The following is an 18,242-nucleotide window of genomic DNA, read 5'->3' as shown; positions in this document are numbered from 1 at the left end:
GTATGGATGAGAACCGGTTCCTATCCACCGGATTCGAATGAATATGAGAAAATTGTTTATGAATCTTAGGGTTGAATTAAGTGTAAAATTCCTAAAATAGTTTGGTTAAAAAATTAAACTGATTTAACAGACAGACAGACATTATTTTAGAAGAAGATATTTGCAAAGTGGAAGAATTATTTTATTATGGTTTATAATTAATTACAATTTTATGATTCCTTTAATACTGTCAAAAAACGTTGCCGTTGCTGAGATAGGCTTTTGGTTCGAGACACAAAAAAGTTCCTTGGGGCTGAAATATCAAACTATAATTTGGATTATGCAATCTAAATTTTAAAAGTTAAATGTCTATAATTTAATATAAATATCTCTCTTTTTCGCATATGGATCCATTATAAAAAAAATGGCTAAAACTTTTAATCTTAACTTGAAAATTCTAAAGTTTCATATGCTTTTCATTGTCCCAAGTATTTTGGCTCTTTTAAAAACTACAGAGAGTATTCTTTAAACAATTAGGCATAATAATTCTTGTCTTAACTTACTTTATTTTACTGAAAATTACTAAATACTAAGTTTTTGCTTTGTTTTAGTCAAATTTGATAATGTTTTCAAAACCTAATTTAAATCATTTTTAATATTCTTTGAATTATATAATTTTTGAAAAATATATTTGATTGGGATTTATTTATCGAGCACGAGGTTTTTTTTATTAATATTCACTTTTATGGATTAATAATATAAAGTCATATTGATTTCTTAAATCATAAAGGTCTTTTGGTTTTATGCTTAATGATTTCGCAATTTCTTAATGCTATGTTATTTCAATGACAAAAAATGAATTAATGACAACAAATAAATAAGAAATATACCAAATAAAAGTGAAGTGTATATTGCATTTGAAGTATTAAATATAATTTCATACCTGTAAAAATTTTGGGGGATATCCCAACAGTAAAACTTAGGAAGGATTAACACAAAATTATATTTTTATTTTACTTGCAGCAACTAATCTATGTCACTAATCCTCACTGATTATATAAAAATCATCACTTCAAATATACTGCTAAGTCTTTTTTTTCAAGTCATTTATTCCCTCTTAAATTGACACAAATTTATTTGGTATGCACTGTCACACAATCTTTGATTTCCAGGTGCAGCAAAAGTGATTATGGAGACAATCCAGGTATAAAATTGTGTGTGTGTCTATTATAATAACAACAAGGCATTCGCCTCTAATAATGTCAAGGTATATTGTTCTACCTTAATCCCTGGTCTATGAATCCGGACACGAGAGATATTAAGATACGGTTTTAAAAGTATTATCCTAGTAGTTGAGGTAGGGCGGCCCTGGGGCTTTCGCTCGGATCAACACTAATCTCACAAACAGTCGGGGCTAAATGACTGTGTAGCTAGCTGTGTGTAGCCTGCAGGGTTCAGTCAAGGAGAGCGATACACAATTCATGCACCTTCCCCTTCTATGCCCACCAGCCATTAAGAACCCTTTTTCCCCCCACCACACTTAAATAACCTTCTCTTTCCTTATATTTACCCCTTAAGCATCCCCTAATACTTTGATGCACTCCCCATCCCTTTTTAACCCCCGTCCCGCTTGAGTAGAGTTGTTTATCCTTTAAGCTCCGCCTTTTACACCCCCCCCCCCATTCATCTTCCTCTAAAGCATTATTCCCTTACTCTAGCACTGCGCGGCTATGTCTTACCCCAAATTTCTTCAAAACTAAGATTACACCAATTTAAGAAAACAATTATTCCCCAATAAAAATAAATCAGCAATCTAAAAAACCATAAATATGATTGTAAATCATATTTTTAAGATTTTATCACACTAGCTAAATAAGGGTTTGGGGTGCCAAGCTCAGACCCCTCTCTTATTTTTTGAAATAAATTAAAATAATGGTCGTGGTGAGTTTTTTCCTAATGTCTAATCTAGGAACCTAACCCTGCGAGGTTGCCCAGTAACAAATAACCTATCCCAACCTAACCTAAAGTAAAAAGTACCACCCTTTATTTTCAATTTATTTTAAAATAAGGGGACCCTTTCTGTACTCGACTAAGCACTTTGAGGGAAACCCCCTTGTTTGGTATGGCTTCTTAAATTCTAGGATAAAACTTTTGGTCTTGCAAATGGTCAGAATAAGATTTAGTTTCGGATATAGGTGTTATTTTGTAATTTTGTATAAGAGTCTAGAGGTTTTTCTTCTCTACCCTCCCTTCCATTACCCTTTTAAAAAGTCACGACTCTAGGAAAATCTATTTTGTATATTCTTCCCTGTTAAAATTATTAATATATTAATTACAGCCCCTCGACCAAAAAGTGGACCAAGCATTCCCTTTCCCCATTAATATCTTTAAATTTTGACATTGTACGTGTTTTATCCAATGCAATGCAAATAGCTGAACAATCATATATGCATTAAAAAACCTTTTTTTAAAGGCTACTAGTAGTCGTTTTTGATTGCAGATATTTTTGTTAAAAAAATCGGATGAAATGGCGCACAGTGTCTCTGTCTCTCGGAGATTATGCGTCTTTTTATCTCTCTCCTTTATTGCACCCCCCCTCTCACTCCTGGCACTCCCGGGGAGTGTATATACACCCCTCCATGCATGTTGTTGACTCTGGAAATGTAAAGGCATTTTAGCTAAGCCATCCGGATCCCAGGCTTATACGAAACTATTTTTTCTTCACATATTCCAAAGTCAGCTTTTGTTTTTTATTTGAAAGTATTATATGCTAAGTTAGTTTGTATTTATATTTCATAATTTTAGATTTTTATAATCAAGATGAATAAATTTACTGACTCTGCAAGTTGCAAAAATGTCTTGGGGCATACCCCGAGCTCTACACACTTGGATTCAGCCAATAGAGAATCCATATCTCATCTCAAAACATTGCCCCCCTTCAACCTTATATTTACAAAAATAACACTCCCCCCCCCCCTCCTAAATACTGGAAGCCTTATTGTGCATACTATTAAAAGCGAAGCTTTTCTATAATTAGGGTCTGTCAGTCCGTTACAGTTAGCTCTTGTTAAATTTAAACAGGCTAGAATTGTCCAATCGATTTCAAACTTTGCATGCTGATTCCCATAACAGTTAGGTACGACTCAGAAAGCGCAGCAGCTCTATAATTGTTACCAGAAAGTCCGTACGTCCATTTAAAACATGCTGATTTTTTACTTTTTTGACAACAAATTTTTGTATGTTAAAATTATCCAATTCATCTGATTTTTGGTATACTGATTCCTTTTTCAACATGGTACAATGTTATAAGCAAAGCATCTCTATCAAGTCCTAATAATGTAAGTATGTCCTTGAACAGTAGCATACATTTAAGCAGTTTTGCAACAAATTTATTTACAATATTGTGTAGGCTAGGCTTATGCATTAATATTCTGCTAATTCAGTTCTGGCAATTTACAAGTGTTAATATTCGTTTGTACTTCCATTCCAGAGCTACGCTTTAATGGATGTTGTCATCCTTGTTACCTACTATACCTGCATTGAGAACCTAAATATGTATAAGTTGAACAAATCGAGCTAAATCCTAAAAATCCTGCTTAATCCATAGAAAATATAGACATTGAAAATAAAAGTTAATGAAGGAAGGTATTACTACAGAGTTGAGGGGCATTACTTTCACTTTCTTTACATTTTATTATCTTTATACAATTATGTTTGTGTGTTTTACAATTTGTAGATTTCTACAACTTTGCTCATCTTTTAGAATGTTGCATAATAGAAAAATAAACAAATACTTAGCTATTCTTGTTTATTTATATGATACGAGAAGCTAAATTGTAAAGGAGAACCGTATTGGTCCAGCGGTTGGCGAGATCCTTCTGTACAAACTTACAAACAACCAGTTATTTTATTATAAGGATATCTACCTTTTAAACCAAATAAGAAAGGCATTGGTTTATCTAAATTTTTAAAATTATCTAATAAGAATCACCTATGGCTTAAATATATAAAGAAGATGATTAAAGTACCTCAACAGATTATGACGTCATAAGATAAAATAACCAATGAGAGGCCAGCATTAATTTTACAACTGGTCAATTACAGCGTATACTGGCCTCTCATTGGCTATTCTATCGTATGACGTCATAATCTGTTGAGGGACTTTAATCATCTTCTTATATGAAATCAGGGTAATGGAATATCATACAAGTAAGGTTTATCTATATATTAGCTTTATAACCCGCGACCGTGGCTCTACACGTAGCGCATCCGCTCGTCGTCGGGAAGGTGATAGGTTCGAATCTCGGTCCGACACCGCATCATAACTAAAGACGTTAAAAATGGTTCCTACTGCTGCTATGTCAGATACGCGATATAAATAGTTAGAGTAGGGGGAATGCCTTGGCCCAAAACAGGCGCAACTCGTTACCATGCACAGTTGAGATTTTTCAGACAAAGGTTGTGCATCACAGAGAGTTGGTTATCTGTTGGATGTTACTTAACCTAATATCCTTGGGTGTTTGGACAGAGAAGGGTGCGTAACAGTCATCCTTAGTTCTTCTGGATTGCTGGACCAGGACCTGGACAGTACATCAAGTCGATAAGGTCCTTGACTGCAATCCCGCCCGTACGAGGTATTAGCTTAATAATAAATAGGCTCACCTTTACATATTTTGATTTCTAAAGCGTTTGTCGTTATTTGAAAAGAAATCAGCATTTTTGACGGCAAAGACTGAGTCACTTTACCTTACTTGTCCTGGCGCTTACAAGCAAATCATCTTATGGAATGGTCACGCTCTTAAAAGTATGATTGACTATTAATCAGAAGAAGTAAATAGGGAACTAAAGGGATAAGACAATGGCCGATGAATGTACAAACCAATGATGATACATAAAATCACCCCTTCTGCAGATTACAATAAGTGGTTGAAACGTTTGGACAACTCAATGAACTAACTAATTAAAATTTAATCAAGGTCAAGGACTAGTGTAATAAACAGCCCAATGTTCTCTACCTCCATGAAAAGTAAACCACGAGAAAAAGTTAAATGTTATAGATATTTTTGACGATAAAATCTAAAAATCAACTTTGTTCGTTTATTAAGAAACAGTTTTTATCAATATTAAAATTGAAATATAATTTACGTTATGTATGAATTTAAATATCCTCAAAATATCTTCAAAGAATCTCGCTAACCGCTGAACTGATTACAGTGTAGCCTCTCAGAGGACCAGGAAAGGTTTATTTTTTGGGAGGCTACCGCCACCCTCCGGAGAGAAATAGCCCATAGAAAAAATTACCTCCCAAAAATATTTTTCCTTTTTAAAACTAAAATAGAAAGTTGAGTGTCTACTTAACTTAAGTGCCTCTAGAGGCCTTTAGGGACTAAACCGCTACAATAAAAAAGAAAAGAAATAACATTTATTATAGAGTATTAGTATTACACAACATCCATTTACAATTTTACAATTTTACATGGTATTATCCAATTTTGGAAACAATTTAACTTTGTCCATAAAGTTAACTTTGGCCAGTTCCTATTTCACATTCTCTGTTAGCTTCTCCTTTTTTTGTTCTCCGCCATTGGCTGGGTAACATATCTCATTTTAGCGCCCAGTTATAAGACTCCCTCCCCTTCTTTACCATTTTCGCAAATATATTTTTGAGAGTCAATGCAATTAGATGTATTAGTCAATGGAAAGCTCCAAAAAGATATTAACTCAATGTCAAAAAAAAGGATTCTTTCAAGAGATTTTTAGGTGCATTTAAAACTACCAATACTTTTTGTGTTATAAACCTTCCCAGGACAATTGAGAAGCTACCCTGTAAAGGAGAACTAAATCGGTTCAGCGGTTAGCGAGATCCTTTGGTACAAACAGAAAGACAGAGAAACATCCTGTTACTTTACTTAAAGAGTTAGAATAATTAAATGGTTTTAAAAAAGGCTTCGTATTGGTCTTTTACCATATAAAGATCCTTAAACAGCACATACAATTTTATTCCTGTCTTTAGCATTGCAGATTTTTGCTAGGAGCTAAACATCTCGCAAAAGACCTGTGTAATCTGAGAGTTCTTTTCAGAGAAGATGTCTCTTTTATTTTATATGAGTTTGGTCAATTTTCAAAAGTTTTAGGGCGAAACTAATACTAAAATTATTTAATCATTATAATAGTAAAATGATACCGAGCCTAACACTAAACCACCCCTTTCTTCTCTCTTACCCTTTTGATATTTTGGCGGCAACTTGCAAATATTTAGCCAATCAGAGGACAGGACGCGTGTGTATCAGCCAATGAGAACACTCTATATAAACATAAATACAGTTTTCAACGCAAAACTTTTTTACATATAAGGTTTGTCTGTTATTTGCCTTTTTGGTATAAGAAAAAAATAGTTGTGCCTCAATTATCTTAAGATCTCTGAAACGATTGGGTTTCAGACTAATATATTTCCTTGGTATTTTTAAAAGCGACGCTTTTCTAAAATTATTAAAAGCGAAGCTTTTAAATATTCAAGGTCGGCCCTTCCGTGCGTCGATATCTCCGTACGTCCGTAACGGTTAGCTCTTTTCGTTAATTTGGACATATTAGAAGTGTACTGTCGATTTTAAATTTTTCTTGACATTTTTTTGCATGCTATAATTATTAAAATAAACATGTTAGAATTTTCCTAATGATTCATAAAACAGCAACTCTATAATCATTACCAGAAAGTCAGTACGTCCATTTCAAACATGCGGATTTAATAATACTTGGACACCATTTTTTGGATGCTGTGAGAATTGGTGCAAGAAATATGACGTAACAAAAAAAATTAGCCAATGAGAGGCCGTTATTGACCAATGGCGGCAATGGTAGTGGCAATGGTAATGGTTCGTTTGTCCTTTCTTCTGATTTTATAGCTTCGCTTTTATTCCTGTTTACCCTGTGCTTACTTTTAGATTTCTCTCTTTGATTTTAAGCCTCGCATTTATGGATATTGTCATCATTGATAGTTTACATTTTAACAACGTTTTGATACATTTATGACATAATGATCTTTTGATATTAAAATTCTGCTTCATATATATTTATTTATACACATTGTATATCATCCAGTCATAAAACATATCATATGTGTAATAAAAAATATTATTTTTAACAAATTTTGGGTTTGTTCCCATCATGCGTTTATCTAACGACAAATAAAACTAAATAGGCTGGTTTAGGGCCATAAATAAAAATATTCCTTTTATAATCATTAGTAATTTTGTTATTTTCCCCTAACGACACGATACATGATTTTCCGTATGGCTGAAAACCGGTTGTAATCCAGCGGATATTAATCGATTTTGAAGCCATGCTGGAAAATAATATATAAGTTTACTATTTTGATAAGATTTAAAGTTTTTTGTCTAAGAAATCATAGATGCTCTAATTTCGGACAAAATCCTATTTATGTCTAAAACATAAGAGGTTTAGTGATTTTTCACAAGTTTTTGATAAAAACAAGTATTTATACTAATTTTACCAATTTTCAAGACGCATATGAAACTTAGATTACCTTCTTTTGTGTATTAAAATATTGCTGGTGGTTTTTAGATGCTTGTAGATTATTCAGTAAAAATTCGTTTATAGTAAAAATAGTAAAGTAGCTACTATAACACAAGGACAAATATCTTGCTATATTTTTCGACTTAGAAAAAATTATATCTTAAACAAAATGCAATATATTTTCTGTAGATAAACGTTTATATTGTCGGGTGGAATGACATTATTCCGTACTCGGCTTTATCATCATTGGTTGTAGGGATTATTAGCCTCCTGCTAGACTAAGCAATCTTACAACCAACATGGGGAATCATAGAGTAGTCGAACAAGAATAGGAATATAAACAAGGCTATACTTTGGATATAAACGATTGCTTGTCAGAAGCTATCACATTACTCTCTTTGTATAGTTACTCTGTGGTAGCAGGGATTTCCCCAATATTCCCTGGGTTATTATATCCACCTCTTTGTATAGTTACTCTGTGGTACCCTGGGTTTCCCTAATATTCCCTGGGCTATTATATCCACCTCTTTGTATAGTTACTCTTTGGTAGCATGGGTTTTCCCAAAAATACCCTAGGTTATTATATCCACCTCTTTGTATAGTTACTCTGTGGTAGCAGGGGGTTTTCCTAATATTCCCTGGGCTATTATATCCACCTCTTTGTATAGTTACTCTGTGGTACCAGGGGTTTCCCCAATATTCCCTGGGCTATTATATCCATCTCTTTGTATAGTTACTCTGTGGTAGCAGAGGTTTCCACAATATTCCCTGGGCTATTATATCCATCTCTTTGTATAGTTACTCTGTGGTAGCAGAGGTTTCCCCAAAATACCCTAGGTTATTATATCCATCACTTTGTATAGTTACTCTGTGGTAGCAGGGGTTTCCCCAATATTCCCTGGGCTATTATATCCATCTCTTTGTATAGTTACTCTGTGGTAGCAGAGGTTTCCCCAATATTCCCTCGGCTATTATATCCATCTCTTTGTAAAGTTACTATGTGGTAGCAGGGGTTTCTCCATTATTCCCTCGGCTATTATATCCACATCTTTTTAAAGTTACTCTGTGGTAGCATTGGTTTTCCCAATATTCCCTAGGATATTATATCCATCTCTTTGTATAGTTACTCTGTGGAAGCAGAGGGTTCCCCAATAATCCCTTGGTTATTATATTCATCTCTTTGTATAGTTACTCTGTGGTAGCAGGGGTTTCCCCAATATTCCCTCGGCTATTATATCCATCTCTTTGTAAAGTTACTATGTGTTAGCAGGGGTTTCTCCATTATTCCCTCGGCTATTATATCCATCTCTTTGTATAGTTACTCTGTGGTAGCAGGGGTTTCTCCATTATTCCCTCGGCTATTATATCCATCTCTTTTTAAAGTTACTCTGTGGTAGCATTGGTTTTCCCAATATTCCCTGGGATATTATATCCATCTCTTTGTATAGTTACTCTGTGGTAGCAGGGGTTTCCTCAATATTCCTTGGGCTATTATATCCATATCTTTGTATAGTTACTCTGTGGTAGCAGGGGTTTCCCCAATATTCCCTGGGCTATTATCACAATCTCTTTGTATAGTTACTCTGTGGAAGCAGAGGTTTCCCCAATATTCCCTGGGCTATTATATCCATCTCTTTGTATAGTTACTCTGTGGTGGCAGGGGTTTCCCCAATATTCCCTGGGCTATTATATCCATCTCTTTTTATAGTTACTCTGTGGTGGCAGGGGTTTCCCCAATATTCCCTGGGCTATTATATCCATCTCTTTGTATAGTTACTTTGTGGTAGCAGGGGTTTCCCCAATATTCCCTGGGCTATTATATCCATCTCTTTGTATAGTTACTCTGTGGTGGCAGGGGTTTCCCCAATATTCCCTGGGCTATTATATCCATCTCTTTGTATAGTTACTCTGTGGTAGCAGGGGTTTCCCCAATATTCCCTGGGCTATTATATCTATCTCTTTGTATAGTTACTCTGTGGTGGCAGGGGTTTTCCCAATATTCCCCGGACTATTATATCCATCTCTTTGTATAGTTACTTTGTGGTAGCAGGGGTTTCCCTAATATTCCCTGGGCAATTATATCCATATCTTTGTATAGTTACTCTGTGGTAGCAGGGGTTTCCTCAATATTCCTTGGGCTATTATATCCATCTCTTTTTATAGTTACTCTGAGGTAGCAGGGGTTTCCCCAATATTCCCCGGACTATTATATCCATCTCTTTGTATAGTTACTTTGTGGTAGCAGGGGTTTCCCTAATATTCCCTGGGCAATTATATCCATCTCTTTGTATAGTTACTCTGTGGTAGCAGGGCTTTTCCCAATATTCCCTGGGCTATTATATCCATCTCTTTGTATAGTTACCCTGTGGTAGCAGGGGTTTCCCCAATATTCCCTGGGCAATTATATCCATCTCTTTGTATAGTTACTCTGTGGTAGCAGGGGTTTCCCCAATATTCCCTGGGCTATTATATCCAGCTCAGATTGGAAAATGATCCCACTATTATTGAAGGGTGCTAGCCATATCATCCTTATGGGACAGGGATATGGCTCTCAAAGACAATTTTTACTAAAACTTTTCTTTGATCACAAATTGAATAGGGATTTAAAAAACATTTTACAATAATTTAATCTGATTTTCAGTGTTTTCAAGAAACTAAAGATATAAGTGGATATATTAAAATTGGATGATATCTAAATAATCTTTCATTTTCCTAAACATCCTCTATCAATTTATGACAAAAAGAATTGTATTATTTTCTTTATTACTGATAATTACAGCATTCTCTTGAATAATGGAATAATAAAAGAAAGTAAATTTTCTTTACTAACATAAGGTTATTTTATAGAGAAATTGTTTAACACTGTCCCTAAAAACTAGGTGTTTCTTTAAAAAAGCTAGGGGTTCTTTAGAGTTATATGTTGTTTTAAAAAGAAAAATAAAACAATTTAGAGGTGGATATTTTCTCAGGGGGCGATTTCTCTTGGGAGGGTGTAGGTACCATCCACCAAATAGGTAAATCTTACTTTGACCCATGATAACCTTTACTGTAAAGAAGAACCATATCAGTTCAGTGGTTAGTGAGATTCCTCGATGTATTCAGACATAAGAAATCATTAACTAACTTAATATTTGCACCGAAAAAAACAATATAAAAAAACACGGCATCAAACGCTTTGCTAATTTCAAAGATACAAATATTTTGAAAGATGTAGCTTATCAAATTAAAAATATTCATGGAATTTGTTCAGAAAAGTTTAGGAGCAATTCTACACTAAAAGAATTATATAATAACGTTACAGAAAACCTTTTGTTCGTTTTTGTTGTTATTTTATCAATGTTCCCAATGCTATTTTTGATAGTTTTAATGTTTATGATGACTACAAAAGTAGTTCTGAGATAAGGCTACTTACAAATTTATTACTATGGTTTACACCTCATTATTTGATTAGTCCCTCATCTGTAATACAAAGTAGCTTGATGTCTGTCTGTCCATCGGTCTCTCCGTCCGTCTGTCCCTTAGGATCTCGGTAACCACTGAACCGATTGGATTCTACTCTATAATATATCTTTTATTACTGTGGTGGTTTTAAGCTATTTTCTTTGGGGGGTTTGACACCCCCAACTCCCCAAAAAAACAAAAAATCCCCCTCATTTTTTTAGGCAGTTTATTTGAATTTAGTGGTTTCATAACCAGAGGTACTTAATTTTATTTTTTAATTATCTCTTAGGGCAAAGCTCCTAGAGGCCACTTTAAGTAAGTATAGGAAAATCAAATCTTTAAAATCATGATATTTTTTACAACGATTGAAGAATAATTTTGATAATTAATGTATTGTAATTTACTTTCCTTTTCAGCTTAACCCTAACCTTAACCTGTTACCCTGTTAATGCTGCGCTACAAATACAGAATTTAGCTCAGCTCGTTGCACGTTGAATGTTCTTGTTTGTAATACGTCCCAAGAGATATAAACATTAGCATTATTATGATTATATAAAATCAAAGCAACCAGGGAGAGAGAGAGGGAGAGAGAGAGAGAGAGAGAAGAGAGAGAGAGAGAGGGAGAGAGATAGAGAAAGAGAGAGAGAGAGAGAGAGAGAGAGAGAGAGAGAGAGAGAGAGAGAGAGAGAGAGAGAGAGAGAGAGAGAGAGAGAGAGAGAGAGAGATAGATAGATAGATAGAGAGAGAGAGAGAGAGAGAGATAGAGAGAAAGAGAGAGATAGAAAGAGAGAGAGAGAGAGAGAGAGAGAGAGAGAAAGAGAGATAGAGATATATATATATATATATATAGAGAGAGAGAGAGATAGAGAGAGAGAGAGAGAGAGAGAGAGAGAGAGAGAGAGAGAAAGAGAGATAGAGAGAGAGATAGAGAGAGAGAGAGAGAGGAGGGGGGTTAATTTATGGATCTTAAGGGATAAGGCAATGATTGATAAATTAATATACTTTACCAATGATAATAAACAAAATTACTCCTTCTGCATATTAAATTGTTAAAAGGGTGGACAATGACATTATCAATTTTTTGAGCTATAGAGTAAGGTTAGCTATAAAACTTTGGGTACTAGTTTAATTATTATCCAATGTCCCCTCCCTCCCTTCTGGTGGGTAATTGGTAGGAGGATAGTAATAAATAAACCACATGATCATTTGAGGACAAATTGTTGATTTAACCCGGTAATATTATTCTCGTATCAAACATCTGTTATCTAAACATAAGTTAAGCAGATAAGAATGTTAGTCTTTACTTAAAGCAACAATCCTACTATGAAGTAGTAAGGTATTTCTTTGTATGTAACTTAAGATTTCGATTTCTTGATCGATTGGGTTCTCCATTTAATGGAAGCCTCTTATAAGCTATTTAGCCTATTTTCTTACTTTGCCTACTCCTTCGAATATATAAATAGCTCCTAGATGCTAGGAGCGCAGCCGCTAGTCCTACTATAAAGTAGTAAGGTTGTTTTTGTATATAGGTCAAGTATATATTTCAATACTTACTGATATGATTGTGTTATTCTTTTAACGGATGCTTAAAATAGGTCCCGTGATGGTTTTAGACTATTTCATTTTCATATAAGCAGTTTTAGACTATTTTTTACCTCTTCTTATCCCTATAAATATAGAACCCATAAATGCTAGTGGCACAGCCACTAATAAGCATTAACAATATTGATTTTTTGACTGATTAAACTGTAAGAATGTAATTTTTTAACTAGATCTCGATTAATTTTTCATTATTTTATGAAATATAAAATCTGTCAACCTCCCAACTTATTGATAATTTACTTGATAAAGATTAAACTAAATTGTAATACACACCAAAGCTGTTGGTAAAAGTTTTTATAATATTTCTTAGTCATCATCCTATTATATAAAGTAGTAAGGATTTTTTGTCTAAATCTTAATAACTACTGCGCTGATTGGGTTCTCTATTTTAGTGAAGCATTACATAGGTCCCTGGATGGTTTTGGATTTTGTATAGGCTGTTATTTAAGATACTAGAGTTGGCTCGATATAACTATCTCCCTATTGGCTAGTTTTCTATATGCATATATATTTCTCAATAAATCTATTTTCCTCACCCGGCATTACTATTTAAACGGAAGTAAATATTTAATAATTTAAATGATCCTAAAAAGATCTTTTAAATTATGTTTTTTTTCTTTACATTACCATCACCAAAGGGTTTATTATATGATTACAATTTTAGTTCAATATTTGAACACACAAAGTGTCGCCTCAATCGAATTCTTTTAAAACAGAGTTTTCTTAAATTTATTATATCATAAATTTAAATTTTCTTTTTTATGATTAAAAATTAAATACTTCATTATAATGTAAATAGCAACATGAAATGAAAAAAATGAATTTGTTTTTAATAAAGTAAAATAATGGGTCTTATAGTTCTGGGCAATGAGAGTTTATTATGGATTATTGGAGCACTATGAGTTTTCAACGAATAGTCCTTGGAAAACTTGAGCTCGTTTATAGACATTTATTTCCTATATAGATCTGACATGGATCTTGAAGCAATTAAGCAGGCCGTTTTGTACAGGTTAAAAATTGGAAGATTTCATTAAATAAAAGTTATCGCAAATATTTTAAGATATAAAGCTAATATTTTTTTAAATAAAGATTTCCATTCCAATGTGAATTAAGTATACATATATTTTATATTTTCTCGGCTTCTATTTCAGGGAGATGGCTGTTTTTTTGAAGATCTTCTGACCAATGAATATCTGCTATATAACTTTGTGTTCAGCTGCTATTTAAAACAGTTGGCTAAAATATTGTATCAAGATTCAAATAACCAAAAAGCATCAATACAGCATGTCATATCCGTTTACCTGTCTTTTATACCTTCTTTGGCTTCCATTTGCTTGGCTGTTCTTACTTATGCTTAGCTGCTTATGGATGTTGTAATCCTTGTTTGTTGTGTGTTTCCACAATCGGATCTACTGCAGTTCACGGTAAAATATTGCTGGTAACGAATATTGCTAAAAATCTATGAATTTAAAAGGCTGCTAGCTGCCAAACGGCTGAACGTACAGATCATGCCCGCACACTGTTTTAAGCAGCATAAGAAGGTCTACAAATAATCTGGAATAGCAATAAATCAATAATGCATAATTATCTCGCAGTGCAGAGAAATGCGCGAAAAAGGCCTAATTTACGCGTTTTTTCTTCAGTGAAGCTTTCCCTCTGCATCATTGGATCTTGGCTATTCCAGATTATTTGTAGGCCTTCTTATACCGCTTAAAATGGTGTGCTGGTATGATCACTACGTTCAGCCGTTTGGCAGCTAGCAGCCTTTAAAATTCATAGATTTTCAGTAATATTTGTTACCAGCAATATTTTACTGTTAACTGCAGTAGATCCCCACAATCTTATTTATCACCTGAAATAATCCTTAACTTGAAGCTCTTATTAGTGCCTATAAAAAATGACGTCATGCAATACAAATGAACAATGATAGGCCAATACAAAGACTAAATTACAAATGGCATGCCAGTAAACATTTTAATTGACCAATAGTAGGCAAGTATGACGTCATTTTTTATAGTCACTATGAAAAGCTTTTCAGCAGATAGCAGTAACTTTATTTTCTTTACTTTCTGCTTGCATATTAAATGCGATATATCATTGGTTATTCCATTCACACTTCTCGTATATTTACCTCTCGCCCCATATAAATAATAATAATGAAAAATCCTCTAATATGCCAAAGGAGAAAATAAACTTCCATTCCCCTCCTTTCTATATATTATTGAATCAAATAGAAGATTTGATGATTTTTATTAGTATTTTATAAGCTCAAGTTAGGTTAGGTTAATTGGGGCTATATAACATTAAGTAATCTCTCTCGACAGGGGTTAGGTAAAAAAAGTGTTCCTCTATAGTAATTACGTTTTCATTTTTAACTTTGACTTCTTTAGAACAATTAGACATTTTTTATAGAGCACTATTAAAGATTAGCATTAACATTATTGGAAATTTTCATTGGAGGATTTATCTTTTTCAATGTTTTTCAGTTTGAAGATTTTTTCTCTGACAATATTATTAAATATATATTTGTCGATTTTTTTGATTTTTTAGATTTTTTTCTATTAAAAAACACGAAGATTTTTTCTTGAGACTCTACAAAGTGTCCGAAAAAAATGATCCGTGTGACTTCAATAGATCCATCTCTTTTTAAAAGGACTCTCAACAAGAAAATCAACTTTGGAGTTTTGAAAATCTAACCTGAAACTATTATTCTCTGTTAAATTTTAGGCATTTTTTGTTTTTGTGGCATCGCGATCGAAGCCCTTTGAAAAGTTTGTCCGCAATATATACTACACTTTACCTCAACTTAATATATGTTCACCGCTAAAGAATTCTTGCTCCATTCCAGAGATTTTCTCTCGCCGCCTCCTATTCATTCTAATATGCAATATTCTCTCCCCGCGTTACAATTCATGAAATTGTATAAAAATTTCAAACATTTTTTCTCCCCTCATTACAATTCATGCTCCAAATGAAAAATAAGACAACGTAAGAAGATTCACTTCAAAGGGTAGCCATATTGGTTTAATTATTAGTAAGATACTGTATTACACATGCACAGACAAACAACCTTCTACTTTTATATAAGGATAGAAGTTTACAATGCTATAAAATCTATAAACTCATCATATCAAGGATGACAACATCCATAAAAGTGAAGATCTGAAAGCAAAAGGATGGAAGGACAAAAGAGCAATTTACTCTTGTAGAGTGTTAGAACTTGAACAGCAGGACATTGATTTCTAAGTCTAAACACAATTGTACATAAATTTAGAACAAAACTGCATAAATATTGGATACAGTATGGACATTCTTTCATTCATAGGATTTGATTATAGAGATACTTATCTTATAATACTGTGCCTTGTTGTCATTATTCCAAAAATCAGATGAATAGGATAATCTTACCATATAAAAAATGACAAAATGTTAAAAATCAGCAGATTTTAAATGGACTTTCTGATTATTGAGTTTCTATGCATTCTAAATCAAATGGTACCCAACTGTTAGAGGAATCAATAATGACTAAACAATAATAATTTTTTTTGTATAAATAAATTGAAGAGTTTGAACAGGCATCTAATTATTATTTTATAAAATAAACCAAACTTTTTCATTACATTTTAAAGAAAGTTCGAAGACAAATATTAATAGAGGTTTATTACAAAATTATTTTCTAAGTATTGATTTTTTTGTTTTTATCTGCAAGTGAAGAAATGGCTTATTTTCTTATAGTTTAATTGTTTCTCAAATTTTAACTTTAACTTCGTGTGGAATTGAACTTGGAATTTTAATCTAATTTTTTTCTAACTTACTGGAACTTTTAAGAAATTATTCTATGAAAATTACTTAAAAAATAAGGAAAGGTAAATAAAAATGAATTCTGAAAAAACTAATTCTTGATCTCTTTAAATAAATATATATATATATATATTATATTATTAAGACATACTTTTAAAAGAGAATTTATTTGATACTTTAAAGTCTTGCAAATTGTAATTTTTAATTAATGAAATATTTACAAATTATGAAAGCCCCAAAAATGTGTTTATATTTAAATTGAGCAAACGAACACACACGAACGCACACACTCGAATGCACACACACGAACACATAGTTTCGACCAATCAGAGGAAAGAGGTTTTATTTAATCGTCCAATGAGAACTCAGGATTTTGGCTTCGACCAATAAGAGACAAGGACCTTTGTTTCGACCAATCAGAGGCAAGATTGGCTAGAATCGAGATTATCTAGGATTCTATGTATATTTTATGACATAAATGTTATTTTTTTATTATTACACACAAAACGAACAATTTCGGAAGCTGGATTTTCGTGATAATGTAGCCAATTAAAATACCAACAAATTCTCTTAAATAAACATATACGTTTACTCAGGTTATATTCATTAATAAAATTTTGCTAAACTTACCCTATGTTAAAAACTGATTTTAAAAACCCACATTTTTGCATTTTGTACCATTTTTTGTGTTATAAAAATTTTTTGAACTTATATAGGACTTATTTTAGTTGGACAATTTCCAACATGCAGATATTTGATTTTATCAGATTTAAGCAAGTATAGCCAATTTATCAATGTCAATAATACGTTCTTGGATTTTAGAGTTCTGCAACTGTGGCCCCAAATTATTTCAAAAAACATATTATCAACATGGGTTGATATTTAAAATAAAGGTGGCCCAGGATGTCTTTGAAGACTGGCAGGTCAACTTTTGTCTAAATTGATGGGTAGGAAAAATTGAATTGTTGACCCCTCCAGACCAGTGTGCAATGTAAATATGTTATTTTTTTTTTGGGGGGGGGGGGTGTAAATTAGGGCGGGTTCATATAGGAATAAGACAAAGAGGGGATATGCAACAGATAAAAATAACCTTTTAAAACATTTCTGACCAAAAAAGAATTTTAAAAAATTGAGTTTTAGAAGGTGACCACTAAAAAATATATTTGATAATATTTTATTACTTATTAGTATGCAAAGATGACATTCAAAATTTTTTTAAAATCAGAACTATGGCTTCATGGTGCTCCCTGGAAAGGCCTTGACGAGCTGAATCAGGAACTTTTGTCCGTTTCAAAATATCTCCTTCCTAGCCTTAGAAATCACTAAAAAACCACATTTAATAAAGGTTTAATAATAATAGTCCAATTTGTAGAGGTTTTTTAGATTTTCTCAGGCTAGGAACGAGATTTTTTGAAATGGTCAAAAGTTCCTGATTCTACTCCTCAATGCCTTTCCTGGGAGCACCATGAAGCCATAGTTCTGATTCAATAAATTTTTGACTCCCATTTACAAATAGCTATACAATTAAATGTCTGGTCGTCAGTGGTTTTAAGACTTAGGATAAATTTTAAATCATCCAGATGTGTATTATACTCATACAAATCATTTGCAGATCCCCGCTTTGGCCTCAGAAAAAAAATGTCCAAAAACAACCCACCCTAGTGTAAATGCACCTTCTCCCTCACACCTTGGACATCCCTGAGTGTAAATGTTTTTCTTCTCATTTGAGCCAAACCTAGGTATTGTTTGAAAACAAAAAATTAAAAAAAACTTGCCTATTTCATCAAGCATAGGGTTTCTATTAGACTTCCAGTTGGATCAATTAAAATGAAAAATAAACATTGTTTGATTGAAAAATCTCTTTTCTAACCATATGAACAAGGATG

The 18,242-nt window shown here is 33.0% G+C and overlaps 1 protein-coding gene across 2 annotated transcripts in view; it reads right to left on the bottom strand.

Annotated features, from left to right (window-relative positions):
- Window positions 1-1,405, bottom strand: part of LOC145324838 (pituitary homeobox x-like) — a 40,644-nt gene extending 39,239 nt beyond the window's left edge. The window contains exon 1 of one of the 2 annotated variants that reach the window (XM_080167528.1): window positions 923-1,405. The gene's annotated coding sequence lies outside the window, so the exon portion shown is untranslated. The remainder of the gene's footprint in view (window positions 1-922) is intronic. The other variant, XM_080167536.1, reaches the window with a different exon arrangement.
- Between the last annotated feature and the right edge of the window lie 16,837 nt (window positions 1,406-18,242).

This window comes from Acartia tonsa, chromosome 1, assembly GCF_053477335.1.
Source record: "Acartia tonsa isolate MP-2025a chromosome 1, ASM5347733v1, whole genome shotgun sequence".
Taxonomy (NCBI): Eukaryota; Metazoa; Arthropoda; class Copepoda; order Calanoida; family Acartiidae; genus Acartia; species Acartia tonsa.
Note: the sequence above shows the minus strand (reverse complement) of the source record. Positions and strands in the feature narration are given on the sequence as shown.